This window comes from Erinaceus europaeus, chromosome 14 (genome assembly GCF_950295315.1).
Source record: "Erinaceus europaeus chromosome 14, mEriEur2.1, whole genome shotgun sequence".
Classification (NCBI taxonomy): domain Eukaryota; kingdom Metazoa; phylum Chordata; class Mammalia; order Eulipotyphla; family Erinaceidae; genus Erinaceus; species Erinaceus europaeus.
This window is the reverse complement of record NC_080175.1, coordinates 80276045-80301665: the sequence shown is the minus strand read 5'-3', so window position 1 is coordinate 80301665 and position 25621 is coordinate 80276045. Positions and strand designations below refer to the sequence as shown.

The window sequence follows — 25621 nt, the reverse complement described above, 5'->3', positions numbered from 1 at the left end:
TTTCAGTAATGACTGGAAGATGACTCTCCTCTAGTTTCCTAAGAAGATATTCCAAACTCATTACTAGGGGGGAAAGGGAGGAAGAGGAGAAAGAGAAAAGGCATCTGTTTTTAGAGGAAAATGACTTAGTTAAGTTAAAATCTAAAAGAAGTTCAAAGTATCAGGATTCATTGTCAATGTTTACTATAAATACAAGAAAAAGGAAAGAGTCCAAAGGCCACAAATACAGGAAGACTCTTAATTTCCTTCACTGGCACCATTAGGCAGTGGCTAAAAGCTAGTGAAGAGATCTGGGTTAAGTGTTAACTGTGTCTCCTATTAGATACATAAATGCAGGCAAAGCTGAGTTTCAGTTTTCTTATGATTATAATGGAGATAATAATAGAATATGCCTTATACAGCAAACCCTAACAAAGGGACCTTTCAAAGTTAACCCAATTACCAAATAATGTGATGATAACAATAACTATCCATTGTCTTCTTGAACCCTAAGACAGACCCTAAAACTCACATTTCCAATATAGAGCCTATATTTACCTCAGTCCTTGGAACCTTACGATGGGGCGCACTTTCCTGCATGCTTCTCTCAATTCATATCAAATAATATTGCATCCGCCGATTGCAACCTAATCAACGCAACGAGTGCCACCCTAGCATGCTTCACTTCAGACTGTGTCCAGAGATTTCAGGTGTGGAATGACAACCCTTCAGCTTCATTACTGGGGTGAGACCTTTCCTTTCATAGTATTCTCTAATTCCATTCCAGGTGGTTCACTTCCTAACAAAGTCCCAAAACCTAGATATAGACCAGGTCCCCTGAGACAGAGCATATGTTCACACGTATCCATAAACTAGAGCAAAATATATACCTGAAAGCAGAAGTAGTCTGCAGTAAGTACCCCCCCCCCCAACACTTCATCTGCACTATTCCAGCCTTTAGGTCCATAATGGTTCAACAATTTGTTTGGATTTGCATGTTAACTCTTTTTTCAGCCACCAGGTTCCAGATGCCAGCATGATGCCGACCAGACTTCCATGGGCAGATGACCCCACCAATGTGACCTGGAGCCCTGCTTCCCCAGAGCCCCACCCTACTAGGGAAAGAGAGAGGCAGACTGGGAGTATGGATCGACCAGTCAACGCCCATGTTCAACGGGGAAGCAATTACAGAAGCCAGACCTTCCACCTTCTGCAACCCACAATGACCTTGGGTGCATACTCCCAGAGGGATAGAGAATGGTAAAGCTATCAGGGGAGGGGATGGGATATAGAGATCTGGTGGTGGGAATTGTATGGAGTTGTACCCCTCCTATCCTATGGCTTTGTTAATGTCTTCTTTATTAAATAAATAAAAACTATAATAGAATATGCCTATTACATAAAAGTTTAAATAAAATATGTAAAGAATTTAACATAGCACCTGATCATATAAAAAATACTCACCTGATAACACTGGGAGTTGGTAGTTTGTGTATTATTGTTCAAATGCCATGGGTCCTTCTGCTTTCTCAAGATTTTTTTTTTTTGCCTCCAGGGTTATTGCTGGGGCTCAGTGCCTATACCATGAATCCACTGCTCCCGGAGCCCCCCCACCCCGTTTTGTTGCCCTTGTTTTTTATCATTGTTGTGGTTATTATTATTATTGTTGTTATTGATGTCTTTGTTGGATAGGACAGAGAGAAATGGAGAGAGGAGGGGAAGACAGAGAGGGAGAAAGACAGACACCTGCAGACCTGCTTCACTGCTCATGAAGTGACCCCCCCTGCAGGTGGGGAGCCAGGGGCTCAAACCAGGATCCTTACGCTGCCTTGTGCTTTGTACCATGGGCGCTTAACCCACTGCACTACCACCTGACCCCCTTCATGAAATATTTTAACAATTGCCTAGGTCTAGTAATAAATGCCACAGGAAGTAATAATATATCTTTAACTTTCCTATAATATGAGTAGATAGCTGCAGTAATTTTTAGAAATATTTATTAGTGATGCATCTTCCAAATAACAGTTGACTCAAGTAATTTTCTCTGGAAAGATGGGAGACTACTCCTTGGAATTCTGAAACTGAGGAGAAAAACTCTGGAATGGTAAGACAAGTAACCAAAAACTCCTTCATAAAAAAAAAAAAAGTTCCCTCCATATAGTCAGAATTAATATACAACAATATAAACTAATATGGAAATACTTTGTCTACCAGGTAGGAACATTAATTAGAATTCTCTGATTTTATGAAACATTTTTCTGCTTGTTTGACTAGAGCACAGCTCAGTTCTGATTTATGGTGATGTCAAGGATTGAACCCAGAAGCTTTGAGTCTCAGGAATGAAAGTATGTTGCCTAATCCATGGTGCTATGTTCCTGTTCCCAGCTTTAGCATTCTTTCCTTCTGAATCAGAATGCTAATCTCAACTTTCTCTGCTTGCAAAGCATATGGATCCTCAGCCAACTATGGAATTACTCAGACTCCAGTGTTTTAAGACTTCAATTGATTATCACTTCAATTTTGTTGTTGCTGCCCAGCTCCCATCAAATATCTATAAAAGTAATTTTAAGGGAGTCGGACGGTAGTGCAGCAGGTTAAGCGCATGTGGCACAAAGCGCAAGGACTAGCATAAGGATCCCGGTTCAAGCCCCCGGGCTCCCCACCTGCAGAGGAGTCGCTTCACAAGTGGTGAAGCAGGTCTGCAGGTGTCTATCTTTGTCTCCCCCTCTCTGTCTTCCCCTCCTCTCTCCATTTCTTTCTATCCTCTCCAACAATGAGGACATCAATAACAACAATAATAATAACCACAACAATAAAACAAGGACAACAAAAGGGAATACATAAATATTTTTTAAAAATTTTAAAAAGTAATCTTAAGAAACATCCTTATATGCTATTTTGGCATCCACACAGAATTGGTTGATTTTTTTTTTTCATCAGTTAGAGAGACTGAGAGAAGGAGAAACACACAGCATGAGAGCTGCTTCTCCTCATGCTGTGGCACTCCCAGGTGGTACCAGGGCTCGAACCTGAGTTTTGAACATCACAAGGCACCCGCCCTGCCCTGTGTGTGAGCCATCCCCTGGGCCATGAGATCAGTTTTAATCCCCATTTAAAAACATGGGGTGTGAAAACACAGAAATGCTAAGTAATCTGAAGTCACAAAGATTTCTGTTTAAGCAGCAGTCTCCAGAACCTTGTTGTTGTTTTTTTCTTCAGGTATTTTAAACTTTTATATATATATTTTTTCAGTATCCAAATTAATACTTTTCCCTCTTAAATCAGGCTCCGCTGTAACCTTGTTTTGATCCCACTGCCAGCACCGTGTAGGAATCCTCTCTCTCTCTCTCTCTCTCTCTCAATAAACTTTCCGGAGTGCAGGACAACTCTCCTCTGCCTTCGTTCTCCCAATTGCTGGATTTCTTGGGTGGTTGTGCTCTCAGGTTCTTCAAACCTAAACCTGCCACACACCAATTTTCAGGCAAGAACCTATATTCTTAACGTGCTAGTCTGTTTATAAAATAAAAGATCCCTTACCTAGGAGACTCATAGAAAAAGCACCTAATCAAGTGAGCAGAATTTCAGAGAAATATTCATTTTTGATCAAATCCAATATTTGACATTTTTGCTTCAAGGAATGAAGGGTATTGTGGGGAAAACAATAACTTAATAGACCTCATTATATACTATAAAGTTAGCACTGTTTTAACTATTTTAATTTAATATTTGGTTGAGAAATGCTGTGACCCCAACAGGACTATTAGCATACAAATGATGTTAGCCTGAGTAGGTGTGACAGAGAAGGGAATGGATAAAAGGCACGGACTTTGAGCAGGTTGCTCTCTTTGGCTGCTGCTGCTTCTGGTCAGAAGCATCTTGATGGAAGTGCTCCAGGTATCTGCCATGGCTACTTCTCCTGGGACCTGAACAAATGTGACTCTGCTAGCCAGTAAACTTTTAGACCCCTCTACAGCCATGAGCAACCTCTACCTCAGCTGATAATTGTTTATCTTATGGGACTAAACTTTTTATAACTATACTCAAACTTTATGGACCTAGCATACTCTTAACCCCTTATGATAACTGCTTATTTTGTGTATCTAAATATATGTCCCATGCTTTTATAATGCCCTAATAAACCTTGTATTGTTTAAACCCGTTCCCAGCTCCCCACTCTGAATCCTTTTAAGTGTCGCTGCTCCCCAACCCCTTTACAAGTTAAATTACAACAGAGAAAATTTTTCAGTGTTTGGGAGCAATAAAAGTCTTACTCCAAGGTTGGGTTTGAGTACATAACAGTTTCATGAATTTACAGAGCAAAGGTCATTGTTTCCTAAACAGGAGACACACCATTGGAAAGAACCAGCAAAAAACCAGAAGCAAGTTTGTCTTTTCAAAAGAACTGTGGCTTGCTACGAAACCCTTTTAATGGCGCCGGTGGCGGCTCAGCGCTCAAGGACCCGGGCTTGTGCCCCAGCCCCCACCTGCAGGGGGAAGTTTTGCGAGTGGTGAAGCAGTGTCACAGGGGTCTCTCTCCCTCTCTGTTTCCCCCTTCCCTCTTGATTTCTGGTTGCCTCTATCCAATAAATAAATAAAGATAATTTTAAAAAGCCCTTTTAACAGGAACTGTTGAAACAAAGCGAGAGTTTCTTACAACATTAAACATAGACCCATCATATGATTTAATCAGCGCATCCCTACATACTGTACTCAAAGGGCATGAAATCCTGTCTCCATATGACAACTTGGACATAAGTGTTCATAGCAACTTGATTTGTAAGAACTCCCAAATGAAAGCAGCATAAATGCCCATCTATGGTGGACAGTGAATGAACAAACAGTGGTAAGTTCATACAATAAAAGGAGATATGCTATCGATGCTACTACAATATGGTTAAATCTCAAGGCAGTCATTTGAGTGAAAGAAATCAGACAAAAGAGTATAGCTTCTGGGGTTTGTGAGGTAGCTCAGCAAGTAGAGTACATACTTTGCTAGAATTAGGTGCTAAGTGTGATCCCTGGCACCACATCAGAGCACCAAGGATGAGCCCTAAGGAGATAGCTCCTTGGATGGTAAAGTGCTCTTGTCTGTCTGTCTGTCTGTCTGTCTCTCTCTCAACACAGTGCTTATTTAGATCTCTTGCCAATTATTTAATTGTGTAGTTTATATTTTTGCCATTAAATTTGATGAATTAAGTATTTTGCATATTGAGCCTATGTTGAACTTACAGTATGCAAATGCCTTCTCCCATTCAGTAAGGCATCCTTTCATTTCAATGCCAGTAACTTTTAGCTCTGCAGGTTTGGTATCTATGAGCTTTGGTGAGATAAAGAAGTATAAAAAAGAAGTGGAAATGAAGAATTAGTTGGGTTGACAGGAATGTTTTACTTGAGGTTGGAGAATTACATTAGAGGGAGTCAGGCGGTGGGTGGCTCACCGGGTTAAACACACAAAATATGAAGCACAAGGATCCACTCAAGGATCCCTGTTCGAGCCAAGCAGTGAAGCAGGTCTACAGGTGTCATCTTGCTCTTTCTCTCTATCTCCCCCTCCTCTCTCAATTTCTTTCTGTCCTATTCAATAAAATGAAAAAAAAAAAAAAAAAGGTCGCCAGGAACAGTGGATTGGTAGTGCAGGACCAAGCCCCAGTGATAACCCTGGAGGAGAGAGAGAGAGTGAGTGAGAGAGAGAACATTGGAAGGAAGTTAACTGACATCTGGATGTAAGAATATTCTTCTTTGCATCGAACTATCATATATACTACAGGATAGTTAGATCCGACCGACCCCCACGTGCCTGTAACAGCCAGCCTTTGTCATAGCTAGGAAGAAAGGAAAGGAGGAAGGGGGGAAATATATATTTGGCTTTCTAAGCACTAGCCTGGCAGTCTAGCTGGGATGTGCTCTTTGCCGCCCTCTGTTGACATGGGTAAGATCAAGTCCTGAACAGAAAGTGGGTCCCCCACCACCACCACCTCTGGAGAAAGAAAGAGAAAAAAAAAGTCTTAGAATAAAAATGTCTGGCACTGAGGTTTAGAGAGAGTTCTGGAAATGTGGCTGGGCACCATGCTTCCTGTTCCAAATTTGAACTAGCTCTTGCTGTTTGCAAAGTGAATAAAGCCTTCCCCTTATACAAATACAGCATGTCCTTACACTGCAGGTCACTTAAGGCTAGAACCAAGTCTTTTTTTTTTGGGTGGAGAGATTACAGTCAGTTATAGAAAGAAAGGAGGTAAACTATAACTGGATGTATCTTAAAGGGACATTAGATGAGCTCAAAACAAGGACAATTCTTCCAAGGTAGCTCATAGCAAATGTAAAGCTAGTAAAGCTCATACTATCAATATTTCCAACCTAAGACTCAACTGTACGATACAGCAGATAAAGAACTGGAAGTCAGAGTGGATACAGTGTTAACACTGAGTCATGTCTAAGAGGATAAACTTAAAGCTAAATGATAAAGCACCCTGGAAAGTTCTTGGTTTTGTATTACATGTGACCATGCTACCGAAAATAGTGTGGTATTATCTTACTACTAACAGTAGAAGACAGTCCACACTAGGAACAAGCAACTCGTAATCAGCCACCCTGTATATCAGCCTATATTATTATTATTTTTCATTTTCACCACTTTATAGGTTCCAATCTAGTCTTAATTCAGCTAAAACATTTTACATATAACTTACTTAAGCAATATATAGATAGAACAGAGGGTGTGAGACATAGAGTTTAATGTGATTCCCTGAAGAATATAAATCAAGTAGACACAATTTTAATACAATGCCATCTATGTTCAAAATATCTTGACAGGTGCTGAGGTATATATGTATAGAGATGAGCCACAGGTGCTGATGTTAGTCATTTTTATTGGACAAAACTGAAGCTCAAACAGTAAAAGTATCATTGTTATGGTGGTTTAAAATCATGAGAGATAGAGAATGACCACAAATGAAGTCCAAAATGTAAATTTCATAATTTGGACAACTGTGAGTTAAAAAAAAAAATCAGCAAGGTAGATTACCATGCAAATAAGGTAAGAGAAGGAGGAACATGTTCACAGACAACTCATATACACACCAAAGAAAAGAAAAATGGGCAACTTTAATAACAGAACAGCAAAACAAAAGGAGCTATCAGTTTCTCCTTCAAATAGTTAAGTTTGCTTTTTTTTTTTTTGTACTTAGTAGTTTATACTGCTTTGAAGAGCATCTTGGAAAAACAGATACTGTTACATGTTACTGATGATTAAATAACTATCACAAAATTCTTGAACTCCTCTTATTTAGCAACAAGTACAAGAAATTAAATATCCTTTGGTTTGAAAGTCAACTTCAAGAAATTAATTCTAAACAACAAAAAAAAATCATGACTTTTCAAAAGTGTCCATCTATAAAGATTTTCTCACATAGTTACCTAAAAACAATGGAAAATATTACAATTCCTTTAAAGGAAAGATTTGTAAAATATGCTATATTAAAACAATAACACAAACAGTTTAAAACTTTTTAAAAGTATATGGTAAGACATATAAGAACAGATAAAAAAATACCCATTACAATGAGTGGAGGGGGGAAATGGCATAAAATACAGTAAGTACTGTGTAATCTGGCACATATATATGGCTAGCAGAATCTGAACATCATCCACGGTTATTTGTGTGTATATAAGGACACATATGATGGCCTAGATTATTAAGTATATTACTTTTTAGAAAAACAGTTTTAAAATTTGCTAGTAGTCACTGTCACATTAATCTATTCAAATTACTCTTAACATAAAAATTCGATAGTTTTTTTTCCCTCTCTTTTTTATCACTTTATAGGGGGGGCGGGGTCAATGGTTTGTAGTTAGTTGTTGACACATGGATACAATTTCTCATCCCTTCAGGATAGGTGTCTGCAAAACACTCTCTTAAAACCTAAGTCCTTTTCCACCATCATGCCCCAGGACCACAACGCCCCTCCACTCTTTCATACCTTCCCTTCATGTTCAATCATGCAGGCTTGATTGAACAGGAACAAATAATAAACTTCTTTATGCTCTGCCTGTGACCTTACAGAACCTTTATGTTACTGGCAATGGCACTTTAGGCTCCTCAGATGCAAGAAGCAAACCAAGTTCCCAGCCTTGAAAGAAAATAGTTCTCCACCATGTGTCCCTAATTTCTCTTTAACCAACTATGATAAGATTGTCAATCTGTGTATCCAATCTATAGAAAATGGGGCACTTTCAAATTATTAGGAATAAAAACCTGGCAGACATCCTGCCCAATGTGTGCCAGCCTGCTGGATTATCAGTGGGTCTGGACACCCTTTTGCATAAAAGAAAAATAAATTGCCTTCCTATTTATAACTCCCACATTGCGTCTCTTTATTTTGGCAGATTGCCCATTTCTAACAAGCACAAGTCAGCACACTATATAATACATAACTGAATGAACAAGACTGTGTTCTTATAAAGTATTATTTATAAAAATAGGTCATTTTCCCTGCCAACATGTCCTGCCAACATGTCCAGCAGAGAGACAATTACAGAAGCCAGATCTTCTACCTTCTGCACCCCATAAAGAATGTTGGTTCAGGGGCCAGGCAGTGGCACATCTGGTTAAACGTTCACATTACTGTGAGCATGGACCCAGGTTCAAGCCCCTGGTCCCCATCTACAGGGAAAAAGCTTTGCCAGCAGTGAAGCAGGGCTGCAGATGTCTCTCTGTCTCTTTCCTCCTCTCTATCTCCCTCTCCCCTCTCAATTTCTCTCTGTCTCTATCCAATAATAAATTAAAAAATAAAAAAATAGGAATACAGGTCCAAGAAGGATGACAGAAGTCCTAGTGGGGGTTGTATTGTTATATGGAAAACTGAGAAATGTTATGCATGTACAAACTTTTATATTTACTGTTGAATGTAAAACATTAATTCCCCAGTAAAGAAATTAAAATAAATAAATAAATAAAAATATAAAATTAATTTTGGTCCATACTCCCAGAGAGATAAAGAATAGGGAAGCTTCCAATGCAGCAGATGGGACGTGGAACTCTGGTGGTGGGAACTGTGTGGAATTATACTCCTGTTATTTTACAATCTTGTTAATCATTATTAAATCACTAAGAAAAAAATTAAAAAACAGATCACTTTCTGACAGGTATTGGTGAGGTTGTGGAGAAAAAGGAACTCTACTATATTGCTTCTGGGAACGTAAACTGGTACAGTTCCTCTGGAAGACAGTATGGAGAATCCTTAAACAAATAAAAATGAAATTACCTATGATCTAGCAATACTGCTCTTAGTCATTTATCCAAAAGACATACAAACACTAATTTGATGGGATATACATATATATATATATATATATTCCTGTGTTCATAGCTACATTATTCACAATAGCCAAAGAGTGAAATCAGCCTAAATGGCCATCGACAGATGACTGGCTAAAGAAATTATGGATATATACTCCACGGAATACTACTCTACAATCAATAAAGATGATATTGTGTCCTTTGGAACAAAATGGATGGAACTGATGGTGATTATACTTAGCAAAATAAATAGATAAAAGACAACTACCAGATGGGTTCATTCAACCTTATGTAGAATCTATAGAACTTCTTCTTCTTCTAGCATTTGCCTAGGCAAAGGACAGCCCCTCAACATTAAGTTGGAGGACTCGAAGAGCAGGACCAATAGCTTGAAAGCTGTCAGGAGCTGCTTGTTGCTGGCTTTGAAAGTGACTGGGATCCATGTGGATTCAGTCGGCTAGGAAGGATCGTCAGTTTCCCCAATGAATGGGTACTCACGAGATGCACCACGGGAAGGTCGATCCAATGCATCTATAGAACTGATACATATGAACTAGCAAAAAAAAAAAAAAAAAAAGCAAACCATTTCCAAGACTTTGTGAAAACTATGGCAGTTATCTTTGGGAAGTGGGAGGGTGGGGACACAGAACTTAGGTGGTGAAAGCAGTGTGGAACTATGCTCTGTAATCTTATAATACTGTAACCCACTATTAGTCATAAATAAGAAAGGGAAGAAAACAGCTTATTTTCATAAATGATACTTTATTAGAACTCAGCCTTGCTCATTCAGTTATGTATCAGTATAGCTGCTTTTGTATCACAATGGCAGAGTCAAGAAGTTACTAGAGGGCTAGGGTGACCGCATATCAGTTATACATCATGCCTGAGGCTCTGAAGTCCCAGGTTCAATCCCCAGCACCACCATAAGTAAGAGCTGAGTGGTGCTCTGGTGTCTTCCTCCCCCTTTCCCTCATTCTCTCTCATTAAATTAATGAATAAACTTTTAAAGGACCAGGCAGATAGCATATTGGTTATGCAAAAGATTTTCATGCTGAAGGTCCAGTGTCCCAGGTTTGATCCCTGGTAACATAAGCCAGAGTTGAGCAATGTTCTGGCCTCTCTCTCTCTCTCTCTTTCCCTGTGTGTGTGTGTGTGTGTGTGTGTGTGTGTGTGTGTCTGTCTGTCTGTCTCATTAAAATAAATATTTTTTTAAATAAAAAAAAAATTTAGGGACTTGCCAGAAACTATAAGCCAAAAATATTGTTATTTGGCTTCTTACAGAAAAAAAAATTCCCAATCCATTCTCTTAAGCAATTTGTCTCACATTTTAGTATGCATCCAAAAAACTGAAAGTTTGTTGTGCCAGATACTCAGTTTCAGAGTCAATGAGGTCAGGCATGGAGTCAGAGAACCTCAGCTCTATGAAGATCCCAGGGGCGCTAACACTGATGGTCTGTAGACCACACTTTAAGAAACCTTGCATAAGAGCTAAGATTGTATAACTTTTACTTATTACAGTTTAGTTCAAAACATATTAACTTCGTTTCTATCATCTGTGTACTTATTAATTTCTGTGTATGTTCTTAACTCTATTGTGTTATTATAATTTTTATCTTCTTCAATTAACGCAGTGAAACTGACTTTTCATGGTATACAGTTATACAAGCTTGAGTTATATATGGAGTCTTGGAAGTATCATCACAATAAGTGCTTCTCTTAAAGGATCTTGTGGAAACGAGGAGAATGAACAAACAGGCAGGGCCATACAGAAGAGGACTGACAATAATAAAAAAAAAAAAAAATCAAAAGAAAATGCTAGAATTCAAAATGATCAAAATTGAAGTATTTATTTGATAGACATTATGGTCACACCTTTAAATGAAGACAACTTCTGCATTGTGTTGAAATATTTTCATGTTTTCTCTACTTCTTATCTGTTCAGTGAGTCAGCACTATTACTAGCATGTACTGTATTGGCAGTGATTTCTAGTTTATTGCTTCTAATGCTTTTCTTATTTGATTTCTTGTTGTTGTTTGTATTTGTTCAATTTGATTTTGAGGGGATGTTGTTTTACAGGACTGTTCTCATGAGGGTACATTTGCTTCATTATTTTTAAAAATATTTTATGTATATGGCTGTAGTGTTGAATTTTCCTATTTATCTATCATGGTGGGGTGGGGAAGGGGAGATTCTACCATGTTTCTAGGCTCGTTTAGTGCTTGTGATGTCAATATATGATCTCACTGACATATTTCCAGCCTGTGGGAAGTAACAGCATGGGAGAATAGCTTTTTTCAATTTATTTTTCTAGCCAGTTGCCAAGGCCTTTAGCTTTAGTTCTCAGCTACATTTTTTTTCCTTAAACACTGGTGAGTCCTTGTGGGCAGTTCAATATCCTGATGCCCCTGAGTAAACAGGTTAAGTGCCAAGAAATTCCCCATCTTACTGCCTCCTAAATTGTGCTCCAGTGTGTAGTTCCCAAGATGGTGCTGGCTACCTCTAAGAATGGCTTCTTAAATTCCTAACAGTCCTCCCTCACCACTTTTCCATCCACTGAGTATGCATGCCTGTGGCTAATGAATTTCTTCACAAGTCCCAGTTGTAACTTCACAAGTTTTCAGGTGATCTTTCATTGCTTTAAGTAATTTTTCAGTGTAGTGATGTGTGGCAGCTGCTACTCCATGGCTATGCTTCCAGAAGTCCCTCAGTATAATCTTTCTAGTGAGCTCTATTAGTTTGATATCATTGTATCTCCTTACCTTCCACACTCAGGAGAAACTGTCCATTACGTGTGTTCAGTTTATAAAACATAACCCAGGATCAGCAAAGTAGCTCAGCTGGCAACATGCCTGCCTTGCCATGCATGCGGCAGGTTAGATCCCCAGCCTGATAACACTGGGGGAAGTTTTGCTCCTGTGTTCTCTCTGTGTTCTATCTGAAAAAGTCAACTTAGAATAGCAAAGGCCCACAAGATCAACAATAACAAAAAATACATAATACAAAGATATTATAGGGATATATATATATATATATATATATATATATATATTCCTACTAGCTTTACTTAAATTAAGCTTGACTTCTCCCTAAGGTCTCTTTCTCGTGGACCAAATTCTATTGAAAATTTAATCTTGGTTTCCTTCTGCTTTCTCTTCTGAGTCTTCTGCTTTCTATGTGATAACCCATGTTCCATAAAAATCAGTTTATGGATGGCAACAGCAGATAAAGAAATCTGATTAGGACAATTAACCATAAGTCAGACTAGGAATGCTATAGGAAAGAGAAAAGGCCACCAAGTAATTAAGAACTGAGAGAACTATCACAGTCAGAAAGGAGAAAACACTGACAACTTGGAGTTTGACAGGCAGTGAGCGGACAGGGTAGAGAAGGTAAAAAAAAAAAACACACTATGGGGGGGCTAGGCAGTGGTACATCCAGTTAAGCGTACATAGTGCTATGCTCAAGGACCCGGGTTCAAGCCCCTGCTCCCCGCCTGCATGGGGATGCTTCACGAGCGATGGAGCAGGCTGCAGGTATCTATCTTTCTCTCTCCCTATGTCCCCCTCCCACCTCAATTTCTCTCTGTCCTATCAAATAAAAAGGAGAGAGAGAGAGGGGGAAAAAAGGAAAAAATGGCTGGCAGGAGTGGTGGCTTCAATAAGCCTGGAGGAAAAAAAAATCAATGGATCCTATAGCAAGGAAGATGCAAGCTGTTTGCATGTTCAATCTTTCTTTACCCCATTTACTATGGAAAGTTAGTTGCAAGACACTGGTCTAGAGTTCTACCAATGGTACCAGCTGCCTAGCCGGCCATGAAGATAGAGGCCTGGGAGTAGGTAGCAACAGTCTATCTGGCAACAAAAGGGGCTTTACTACTCTGGCTGCTGAAATGAAAACAGTTACATTAATGCACAGTGAAGACAGAGAATCTGATCTAACATAACTAGTGCAGTCCTTAAAAAAGGGCAATCTGAGGTGAGCACCAAAGAAACACTTCTGTAATTAACTCCATGGTATACTCATTTCTGCACTTTATCTCAATGCTCCCGATGAAAACGGGAAATTCCACATGAGCCTGCAACTAGGAACATTAACATATTAAAGGCTCTGAGAATTCTTACAGTAAGCATATCAGCTCATTTAATTTACCATTATGGTTAGTGCTTATTGAGTCCTACTCAAGAAATTTTTGTATGTAAGTTCACAGATATTTTATTATATATATTTTTTCAGCATTTTTATTCTGAGTGTTAAGTTTAGATTTATGGCTCATGGCTATTTAGTTGTATATGGGCACAAAAGATGTAAAGGTTTGTTTTTTTCCCCCTTATAAGACCTATTTGTTCCAACAACTTTTTTTTCCACCAGGGTTATTACTGGGACTCAGTGCCGCCCAGTGAACCCACCAGTCCTGGTGGCTTTTTCTTTTCTTTTTTTTAAAGTAGAAACAGGACTTGAAAGGGAAGGGGGAGGTAGAGAAGAGAGAGAGAGAGACAGAGACAGAGAGCTGCACTACTGCTTTATCTCTTGTGAAGCTTCCTCCTCTGCAGATGGGGAGCTGGAGCTGGAGCCCAGGTCCTGCTCACTGTAACGTGAACCTTCCACCAGGTGTGACACAGCTCAGCCCAGCCCCCGCCAACAACATATTTTAAAAGGCTTATTTTTTCATTAAATTGACTTCCTCCTTAAGTTAAAAAAAATCAGTTATAGTCAACAATATTTATACACCTTTCCCATATTTGGGAGATACTCTCTTCCCTGATCCAGCTTTCTAGCCCTTCTTCCAGCCATGACAGCATCTCCCCAGATAATTACTTGGGTCCACCTGCATATCAGATGGCAGGCTCAGGGAAAGAAAAAAAAAGCTAGTATAGTCATGGGCCCTTTGGAATATAATTAAAATAGGCCTACTAACTATCTACAAAACGGAGACCCTCAAATCTTCATCTGCAATATTCCAGCCTTTAGGTTCATGATTAGTCAACAACTTGTTTGGCTTTATATGTTACATCTTCTTTCAGCCACCAGGTTCCAGATGCTACCATGATGCCAACCAGACTTCCCCGGGCAGATGACCCCACCAATGTGTCCTGGAGCCCTGCTTCCCCAGAACCCTGCCTCATTAAGGAAAGAGAAGAGGCAGTCTGGGAGTATGGATCCACCTGCCAATGGCCACGTTCAAGGAGGAAGCAATTATAGAAGCCAGACCTTCCACTTTCTGCACCCCATAATGACCCCAGGTCCCTAATCCCAGAGGGTTAAAGAATGGGAAAGCATGGAAACCAGGCAGTAGTGCAGTGGGTTAAGCACACATGGCGCAAAGCTCACAGATAGGAGGATAGGAGTAAGGATCCTGGTTCGAGCCCCCAGCTCCCCACCTGCAAGGGGGTCGCTTCACAAGCAATGAAGCAGGTCTGCAGGTGTCTTTCTCTCCCCCTCTCTATCTTCCTGTCCTCTCTCCATTTCTCTCTGTCCTATCCAACAACATCAATAACAATAATAATAACTACTACAACGATAAAACAAGGGCAACCAAAGGGAAAAAAAGTAGCCTCTAGGAGCAGTGGATTCGTGGTGCAGGCACCGAGCCCCAGCAAGAACCCTGGAGGCAAAAAAAAAAAAAAAAAAAAAGAATAGGAAAGCTATCAGGGGAGGGGATGGGATATGGAGTTCTGGTGGTGGGAATTGTGTGGAATTGTACCCCTCTTACCCTATGGTTTTGTCAGTGTTTCCATTTTATAAATAAACATTAAAAAAAAAACCCAGTTGACTTAATACGTGTGATTCTTCTTCTGGATGCACCATCCAACTGCACTGCTTTCACTGACACATACAGAGCATCACTATAGCTTTACAGTTCAGTCTTCAAACTGCATCTGATAAATTATCCAGATGGTTCCTTTAGAAGAAGATTTGTGGTCCTCTACAGATCTTCAGATGCATTATAGATTTGACATTTTAAATGCCTATTGGTTTTGTCAGTGTTTCCATTTTATAAATAAACATTAAAAAAAAAAGCCCAGTTGACTTAATACGTGTGATTCTTCTTCTGGATGCACCATCCAACTGCACTGCTTTCACTGACACATACAGAGCATCACTATAGCTTTACAGTTCAGTCTTCAAACTGCATCTGATAAATTATCCAGATGGTTCCTTTAGAAGAAGATTTGTGGTCCTCTACAGATCTTCAGATGCATTATAGATTTGACATTTTAAATGCCTATTGGAGGGAGCTAAGCAGTGACACACCCAGATGAGCACACATGTTATATAATGCACAAGGATTCAGGTTCAAGTCCCCGGTCCCCACCTGAGGGGGCACCAGCATTCTTTTGGGGGTGCAGCAGGTGGGAATTCGGCTTCTGTAATTTCTTCACACCCCCCACTTGGATCCTTCTCTGCCATCATACACTAGAAGCCCAGAGTCCCTCCATCCCACTCCTTTCCCTCAGAGGGGATTTCTTCCAGGGAAGACTGTACCCCAAGAGTTAGTTCTTAAAAGGAAAAAAAGCCAACAAAGAGTAGGACAGTCCTCTGAACTTCAAAGAGCATGCTTTCTTCTGTTGATAAGTGTTTCCTATTTAGAAGCTACGCACTATGTGCCCGATGGAAACAAACCAGAAAGGCGTGGTCCCCTATAGTCCCCCACCACTTCGCTTCCCCCAGATTCTTACTACTTACCAGTAAAGCTAGTGCTTTCTGGCACTAAGCCACCTGCTGATTTAAGGCAGGAGGAGAACTTGGCTCCCAAATTCTATCCTTTGCTGCTTTCCCCTTCTATATCACTAAGCTTTTCCCCCTTCTGAACTACTATGATTTTTGTAATTTGTGGCATTACCCTTTGAAACAGAAAGCATCTATTTGTTTTCTATTTTTATTAGATGGGGCAGATAGAAATTGAGAAAGGAGGGGGTAAATAGAGGAAGAGAGAAAGATAGACATCTGCAAATCTGCTTCTGATTGTGATGTCCCCCTGTAGGTGAGGGGCAGTGGCTTGAATCTAGGTCCCTGTGCTTAGTAACGTGTGTGCTTAACCTGGTGCACCACTGCCCTAGGAACCATTTATTATGTACTTACTGCGCACAACTCTTCTGGGCAATATATTTTGGAATCAACTTCAATTCTTCTTAGTCTAGTATTTTTTATTTAATTTGACCTTCTCACTATCCTGATAATCTTCTGTAATGATCATGCTAGTAGGCAGAATAAGACCCCTCAAATATGTGCATGTTCTAATTTCCACAATCTGTGAACATGTCACTCTACAAGGCAAAAGGGACTATGTAGTTGTCATCAATGTTAAGGGCCTTGAGATGGGGAGATTTTCCAGATGGATTTAATTTCATCACACGAATCCTTTAAAAGTAATGAGGCCTACCCATTACAACAGAAATGCAAAGTACAAAATTCTGCATTTTTTTGCTCCAGCACTCACTGGATGTCTTTGCTGTAATTTAATTTGCCATAATAAACAAACAAACAAACAAATAAGGTGACTTCATTACCTATAAAAAAGATCATGTTATATTAAGTTTTAAAAGTTACAGGTTACATGGCCTGAGAAGTAGAGAAATAGATAAAGCATTGGACTTTTTTTTTTTTAATGTTTTTATTGGGGGATTTATGGTTTACAGTAAATAAAGTTGTTGAACAACTATAAAATTTCTCAGTTTTCTGCAGAACACTCTCACCCCCAGCCTAGGTCCTCCTCCACCATCGTGCACCGGGACCTGAAAGCCCCCCCACCCAATACCCACACCCTGAATCCTTTACTTTGGTGCAGTACATCAAATCCAGTCCAAGTTCTGCTTTGTGTTTCCCCTTTCTGTTCCTATTTCTCAACTTCTGTCTATGAGTGAGATCATCCCATATTCATCCTTCTCCTTATGGCTTATCTCAATATGATTCCTTTGAGCTCCATCCAAGATGAGGTGAAGAAGGTGAATTCACCATTCTTAACAGCTGAGTAGTATTTATTCCATTGTGTATATATATCATAACTTTCTCAGCCACTCATCTATTGCTGGACACCTAGACTGCTTCCATATTTTGGCTATTACAAATTGAAAGCACTGGATTAGTAACCAAGTTTGGTTCCCAGTATCATATATGCCAGAGGAATGCTCTGGTGTTCTCTCTCTCTCTCTTCCTCCCTCTCCCCTCCCTCCCTCCAGTAATAAAATCTTTTTTAAAAGTTACAAATCGGGAGTGGGGAGGTGGTGCAGTGGGTTAAGCGCCATGTGGCATGAAGCGCAAGGACCAACATAAGGATTCTGGTTCAAGCCCCATCTCCCCACCTGTAGGGGAGTCGATTCACAGGCAGTGAAGCAGGTCTGCAGGTATCTTTCTCTCCCCTTCTCTGTCTTCCCCTCCTCTCTCCTTTTCTATCTGTTCTATCCAACAACAACGACATCAATAACTGCAACAATAAAACAACAAGGGCAACAAAAAGGAAATAAATAAATAAAATTTAAAAAACATTTTAAAAAGTTACAAATCAGGAGGATTAGGTGGTGGTTCACCCAGTAAAGCACACATTAATTATCATGTGTGCTCTTGGGTTCAAATTCCCAGTCCTCACAGGAAAGCTTCACAAGGGTGAAGCTGTGTGTGGAGCAGTGCTGCAGGTGTCTTTCTTTTTCTCCCTTCCTCTCTCTGTCTCTCACCCTCTATTAAAAAGAAAAAGAACAGAAGTGAAGGAGGAGGAGGAAGCAGAGGAAGAAAAAGAAGAGGAAAAAGAAGGAGTAGTTACAAGTTCGTACACATAGAACGCAATTATTAGACAGGCAAGATAGCCTGATGGTTTCTGCAAAAAGACTTTCATGCCTCAGAATCCAAAGTCCCAGGTTCTATCCCTTGCAACATAATAACCCAGAGCTAATTTTAGTCCTTTGCAGAACTAACCCAGTGCTTGGTCATGATACTCTAATGCGCCCTGAATGGGTTTTAGGTGTGCCTGGCTGCAGCTCTACTCAGCCAAGCAGATGACCCAGGTGAGGGACACAGCTTCTTTCATGTATTGTGTTGCACACGTATTATCTATTATTTTCCATATCATCTATCATCTTATGTGTGTTATGATATGAAAAAAGGTTGGAAAACATTGATAGGGAAGTTCTTGTAGATATGTGAAAAATACACATACAGGAATAGATGTATATCCTGAAGCCATGTTTGCAATTTACACTGGAACATTCCAAATGTCTAGCAACAAATTATTTAATCTGTGCAAAAATTTGGAATATTCATACAATGTGGTATTATACAGCAATGGAAATGAATATGCAATAGCCGTTTTCATTGATGTGGGTAAATCTAAAACAATCATGTTGAGAAAAACTACATGCAACATGATTCTATTTTTATAAAGTTAAAATCTGTAAACCTGATCAATACATTGCTTAGGCAAATATAGATATTTGACAAGACCACTGGGGAAGGGGAGCAGAAAATTACTACCACAGAATTCAGAACTTTGGTTACCTCTGAAGGAGCAAGGGAAGGTTAAGAACAGAGAATACAGAGAAACACATGAAAAAATGTTCCAAGTCTTTGATTGTCAGAGAGATGCAAAGACAACAATGAGATACCACTTCACTCCTGTGAAAATGTCCTACATCAGAAAAGGTAGCAGCAACAAATGCTGGAGAAGTTGTGGGGTCAAAAAAAAAACCCTCCTGCACTGCTGGTGGGAATGTCAATTGGTCCAACCGCTGTGGACAGCAGTCTGGAGAACTCTCAGAAGGCTAGAAATGGACCTACCCTATGATCCTACAATTCCTCTCCTGGGGATATATCCTAAGGAACCCAACACACCCATCCAAAAAGATTTGTGTATACCTATGTTCATAGCAGCACAATTTGCAATAGCCAAAACCTGGAAGAAACTCTGGTGTCCAACAACAGATGAGTGGCTGAGCAAGTTGTGGCATATATATATATATATATATATATATATATATATATATATATATATATATATATATATATATGAATACTACCCAGCTATTAAAAACAGTGACTTCACCGGTTTCAGCCCATCTTGGATGGAGCTTGAAGAAATCATGTTAAGTGAAATAAGTCAGAAACAGAAGGATGAATATGGGATGATCTCACTCTCAGACAGAAGTTGAAAAACAAGATCAAAAGAGAAAACACAAGTAGAACCTGAACTGGAATTGGCATATTGAACCAAAGTAAAAGACTCTGGGGGGTGGGGGAGAGTACAGGTCCAAGAAGGGTGACAGAGGACCTAGTGGGGGTTGTATTGTTATGTGGAAAACTGGGAAATGTTATGCATGTACAAACTATTGTATTTGCTGTCGAATGTAAAACATTAATCCCCCAATAATTAAAAAAGAAAGAGAGAAAGACAGAGAGAAGGAAGGAAGGAAGGAAGGAAGGAAAGAAAGAAAGAAAGAAAGAAAGAAAGAAAGAAAGAAAGAAAGAAAGAAAGAGAAAAGAGAGTATAGGGACCTGGTGGTGGCGCACCTGGTTGAGCATACATGTTACAGTGCATAAGGTCCCAGGTTCAAGCTCCCTGGTCCCCACCCGCAGGGGAAAAGCTTTGCAAGCAGTGAAGCAGGACTGAAGGTGTCTCTCTGTCTCTCTTCCTCTCTATCTCCTCCTTCTCTCTCGATTTGTTTCTATCCAATTAATAAAGATAGTAAAAAAAAAAAAATTTTTTCAAAGAACAGAGGGGCAAACCAGAGCTCAGAAAGAAGGTACATCCAGCGGTGGTAATTCGACAACGAAAGTCATACCGGAGAAAAGATGGTGTATTTCTATATTTTGAAGACAATGCGGGGGTCATTGTAAACAATAAAGGGGAAATGAAAGGTTCTGCCATCATAGGACCAGTTGCAAAGGAGTGTGCAGACTTATGGCCCAGGATTGCATCCAATGCTGGCAGTACTGCATGATCCTTCAGTGTATTTGTAAAAAATAAAAACTTACTTGTTCCCATAAAAAAAAAAAAAGAACAGAGGGTATATAAAAGGTACTATAATTGATGGTTCTGTTGCTTTTAAAAAACTGGACTAAGGCTTCTATATTTCATAAACCTTAGAGATAGCTTGTATCTCTTCAGTATTTAACAAACATCTTTTATAAAAAAAATTCTACTTTGTCCAAAATATAGTAAACACACCTGTCAGCTGGTTAATAGTACGACAAAACCACCAGATCATACAGAGAGCTGCAGGTCAGACACTGAACCTTTCACAAAGGCCATTGAGACTCCCACAACTAAAACAATAAAAGATCTGGGTGTTGTACAGTAATGAAAATTAAAGTCAATATATTATCACTTTATATATGCATATGCAAGTTTTAACATTATATAAAATGTGGAGACTAAAAGAAGCAGATCTGAATAAACTACCAGGGTAAGGATGAATAACTCCTCTTGCCATTTCCTAAATAGTTAACATTTCATTGTGTATTTAGATTACCCAGAAGACATTTACAGATGACAATACTTAATTCATCACGTACATCAAGCAATGTGTGCTTAGTCAAATGCCTGTCTGTTAATGTCATTTAAGGGCAGGTTTATAAAGCTTCAAGAACTGTTTCAACAGATAGAACTACCAAGCAAGACACAATAAAAATATTTTAAGAATTCCTGCCTGTACTCTATCTCCGTGTACTTTAAGGAGGAAAAAGAGCTATTTTTTAGCGCAAGGACCGGCATAAGGATCCCAGTTCGAGCCCCCGGACCCCCACCTGCGGGGGGGGGGGGTCACTTCACAGGCGGTGAAGCAGGTCTGCAGGTGTCTTTCTCTCTCTCCCTCTCTGTCTTCCCCTCCTCTCTCCATTTCTCTCTGTCCTAACAAGGATGACATCAATAACAATAATAACTACAACAACAATGAAAAACAAGGGCAACAAAAGGAAAAATATAAAAAATTTTTTTTTTAAAAAAAGCTATTTTTTAAAAGCACTGGATATTTTGCTCATCCTGAAGAGACAGACCACAAAGATATAAATTTAACTTTCAAACTAAATTTATTATATTATTTTAAATTAAAAAAAAAGTTTGAACTCTCCATTTTTTTTAAGTTCCAATTAAACACAAATAGGCTAATGTTTACACAAAGGCAATTTCTTTTCCTTAAAGTTTTAGTGAGTGAGTGACTTTGTTGGAATTCCCCCTAAGTTCTGGAGTATCTATCTAAAACTTTCAAATAGAAACTACTTTCATATGATATATTAGAGTGCTATGCCAACTGGCAACTGTCTCTGAACCTTGTGCCATATCGGAGATGAAGTAATAAACTTCACACAAAACAAAAAGCTCCTCCCCTTTTGGGACTTTTTCTTTTGTTGCTGTTGTTATTGCTTGAGTTCTACTCCAGGTTACCTTTTTTTTTTCTTTTCTTTTCTTAAGGAGTAATATCCTACCGTTAAATAGGTTTCCTGGGTCCCTATTTTAGACTCAAATGTCTGTGATCTATACTACAGAACAAAGTTCCTGAACTTGGTCCACTTAACATTTCTATGTAAGCTCTTTAATGAGTCAGATTTACAACTTGTCTTTACAACTTCTGCACATAGATTTTACCCAGCTTAATGTTACTACTATTTCTTTTTTTGTTCTCTGTATATCTTCATCCCAATGTACTATATGCATTTTTGAGATCACTTCATATTCTCAATATACTTTTTAAAGTTTTCTTTCTTATTCATTTTCAAATTTTATTTGATAAGACAGAAAGAATTAAGAAGGGAGAGAAGACGGAGAGGGAGAGAAAGATACCAGCAAGTTAGCTTCATCATTCATGAAGTTTCCCTCCTGCAGGTAAGAAATGAGAGCCTGAACCCAGGTCCTTGCACATGAAGATATATAAACTCAACTAGGTGCATCACCGCCCAGTCCCTTAAATATACTTTTTATTTTTTTATATTTATTAATTTCCCCTTTTGTTGCCCTTTTTTATTGTTGTTGTAGTTGTTGTTGTTGGTGTCGTCTTTGTTAGATAGGACAGACAGAAATGGAGAGAGGGGAAGACAAGAGAGGGGGAGAGAAAGATAGACACCTGCAGACCTGCTTCACCACCTGTGAAACGATTCCCCTGCAGGTGGGAAGCCGGGGGCTCCAACCAGGATCCTTAGGCCAGACCTTGCACTTTGCGCCACGTGCGCTTAACCCACTGCGCTACTGCCTGACTCCCTGTGCATAATTATTATGCTATCTCCACAGTCCTACTTCATATGTTTTTAAAATAAAGCAATATATGAATGAATTTAGTTAACTTGTCATCTAAAACCACACTTATGAGGCCCAGTTCAATTGTGATACCACAAATGATGGACTAGTAAGTATCTAGTCTCTCATTAATAAAATCTAAAAAAAAAACATTATGTGCTAATTGCCCACCTGGCAGTAGACACCATTAAGAGTGTTGGGGAAACAAAGGTGAATGACATGTTAGTTAAACACCACAGAGAAAAATAAGGTTTGGACAAGGATTAGGGATGTTAGAGAGTAGATGGTAAGGTACAATCTTAAGATGTTCAGAGAGGGTCTTACTTCAGAACATGTCATGGCCTAGACATCTAAAGGTGAATGGTTAATCCATATAGATATCTAACGCAAGAGCATTTGGGCACAAGTACAAATACCATGAAACAGAAGAAGCTTTGTTTCTGCAGACCAGCTAGGAGACCAAAGTGGCTGGGCACCAGATAGTGAGATGACAGAGAAATCAGGGGAGAACAGAAGCAGGTCCCATAAGCCGAAAGACCATGATAAAGACTTTCAATTATAGCTAAATGAGATGAGAGCAACTGCAGGATTAGAAGTTCAACAGCCTAGAAGAACTTTAAGTACCTGCAATGTCTAAATGAAAAATAAGTGATAGCTATGGGGAGAATTAGTCCATAAATTAGTAAAAAAAAAAAAAAAAAAAAAAAACCACCAAAAAACAGGGGGTGGGGCAGGGGTTAAGCACACATGGCACAAAGCACATGGTCTCTCAGCATAAGGATCCCAGTTCAAGCCCCCATTCCCACCTGCAGGGAGAAAGCTTTGCGAGTGGTGAAGCAAGGCTGTAAGTGTCTCTGTCCCTCCCCTATTTCCCCCTTCCCTCTTGATTTCTGGCTGTCTTTATCCAATAAATAAATAAAGATTTTTAAAAATTAAAAAAAAAAAGAGTTGGTAATTGACATTTAATCCACAGCTGTCAATTGTCACATAACAATGAGCCTAAATTTGCATATACTATGCAATCTGTTCCATTTCCAGCAATGTATAAATCTTGACTGTGACTTCAGAAAAACAAAGCAGTTGGAATCCACATTTAAAATTTCCTGGTAAATATTTATGTTGCTAGGACTGTTTACCCTGATATATATATATATAATGTATAAGCAGGAAATACCAGTATTTTCTATATAACAGCCCATCAAAGCTTAAGTTAGTAATCTCAGGGGATAAAATGTAATTTTTCAGTACTTAAAAAATTATTTATTCATGATGAATTAGAATGAATAACCCTTGGCAAAGGAAGACATTCCCTTTTTTCATGACTATCATAAAAGTACCTTACTCCTTGCCAAGGCTTTCACCAAATAGGTGGGTATCCATTTTCTTATCTTTTTTTTTATTTATTTAAGAGCTGAACAGGTTAATGCCAGTAACTTGTTTATCTTATATTGTTAAAGATAAATTTAGCTAATCAGAAAAACAGCCTATTTTTTTTTCTTCTACAGACCATCAGCTGCCTAGTTTCCAAGAGTTCCCTGATAGTATTAAACAAGTGGGATTTTTTTTTTTTTATTGCATCAGAAATATAACAGTTAAAACATCTACAAAGAAAAAAAAAGAGACTCAACACAGTCTTTCTGCAAGTATGTGACTGAACCAGCTACACCAGTGTTGGAAGAGATGGCCTAGAGGACATTAACTAAAAGCTGCTAAGTAAAAGTTTTCATGAATTAAATCAAAAGTCAAGCTGATATTAACAGTTAATTCCTTTGTCACAAGTAACAGTATAAAGTGAAAAAGAAACACCTTTTCTAAGAAGCCAAAAGCATAATTACTAAAATGATACTCCTAGGTAAGTTATTATGACTTATTGAAAAAAATGCATTTTATTTAATGATTCAGTACACAAATATAAGTACACACACATATAACCAAGAGAACATTTTCTCTTACTAAGGGTTCTACTCTGTTTTTCCATCAAAAAAGAAAAATATTTATCATAATTTAGCAAGTAAACTGTGCAAACCACAAATGTTACAACCCATAACTGTTCTAGTGCATTGTCACTGCTAATTCATAATTGTAAGGAAATTTATACTCTTACTCCTTCCTAGAATTTGTTCATAATACTATTTTAGATATTAAGAGGGAACAATTTTACATAGCTTTGTTGCCAAGTATCCAGCCTAGACAAGAGGAGTGCTTAGGGGTTGCTTAATTCACTTACCTTTTCAGGCTCAAGGGATGACTTGCAACTAGGGCACTGTCTGTATAGCACATTTTACACAAAAGTTGCTTTTATGTACATTTCATTTGGGTCTCACAACCACCCTGTGACATGAGGCCACCCTGTGACATAAGTAGGGAAAATATTAGGTTTATTTTACAGATGATGAAAGTAAGATTTAAAGAGGTTAAAGGACTTTCCCAGCTATAAATATTTACTAAGAGGCAGAGAAAATAACCACTGATTTCTAGCTTGTGGGATCTTCTCTCATCACCACATAGCCTGAAAGGATAGTCTGACCTCAGGTATTTTACCACTTCTTCCTCATTTTCTTATTGCTGACGCAAGTTTGTACAAAATACAACAAAAGATCCAATTTTAGACTTATTATGCCAAGTTTTTGCTTCTCTACCAACCCAAATTTAGGACTATAGTACATATGTTCCTTTGGAAAGCAAGGTTTCCTAGGTCTAGCCTAAAGGACAAATAAATGCAACAAAGAAAACCTGTAATGCCAAGAAAACTAAAGAGATGCCAGAGGGGAGGGTATAAAATGGTGTATATTAATGGATTTGATCCCTTTAAGCTTTTATTTTTGTGAGAGGAACACTTTAATGTAGATGAGACCTGAGGCTTCTAACAAGGATCTAAGTCTGGAAGTTATTTAAACTCAAATCTTGAATGCATAATGATGATGGGCCTCAGGGTCTTTGAAAACTTGTATTTGACGGGGAAGCAATTACAGAAACCAGACCTTCTACCTTCTGCAACCCTCAATGACCCTGGGTCCATGCTCCCAGAGGGCTAGAGAATGGGAAAGCTATCATGGGAGGGGGTGGGTTATGGAGATTGGATGGTGGGAATTGTACCCCTCCTACCTTATGGTTTTGTTCATTAATCCTTTCC

At 38.9% G+C, this 25621-nt stretch overlaps 1 protein-coding gene across 2 annotated transcripts in view; it reads right to left on the bottom strand.

Moving 5' to 3' along the window:
• The window catches only part of MAP3K13 (mitogen-activated protein kinase kinase kinase 13), a 140592-nt gene that overhangs the window by 102433 nt on the left and 12538 nt on the right, over positions 1–25621 (bottom strand). The gene's annotated exons all lie outside the window — the stretch shown is intronic.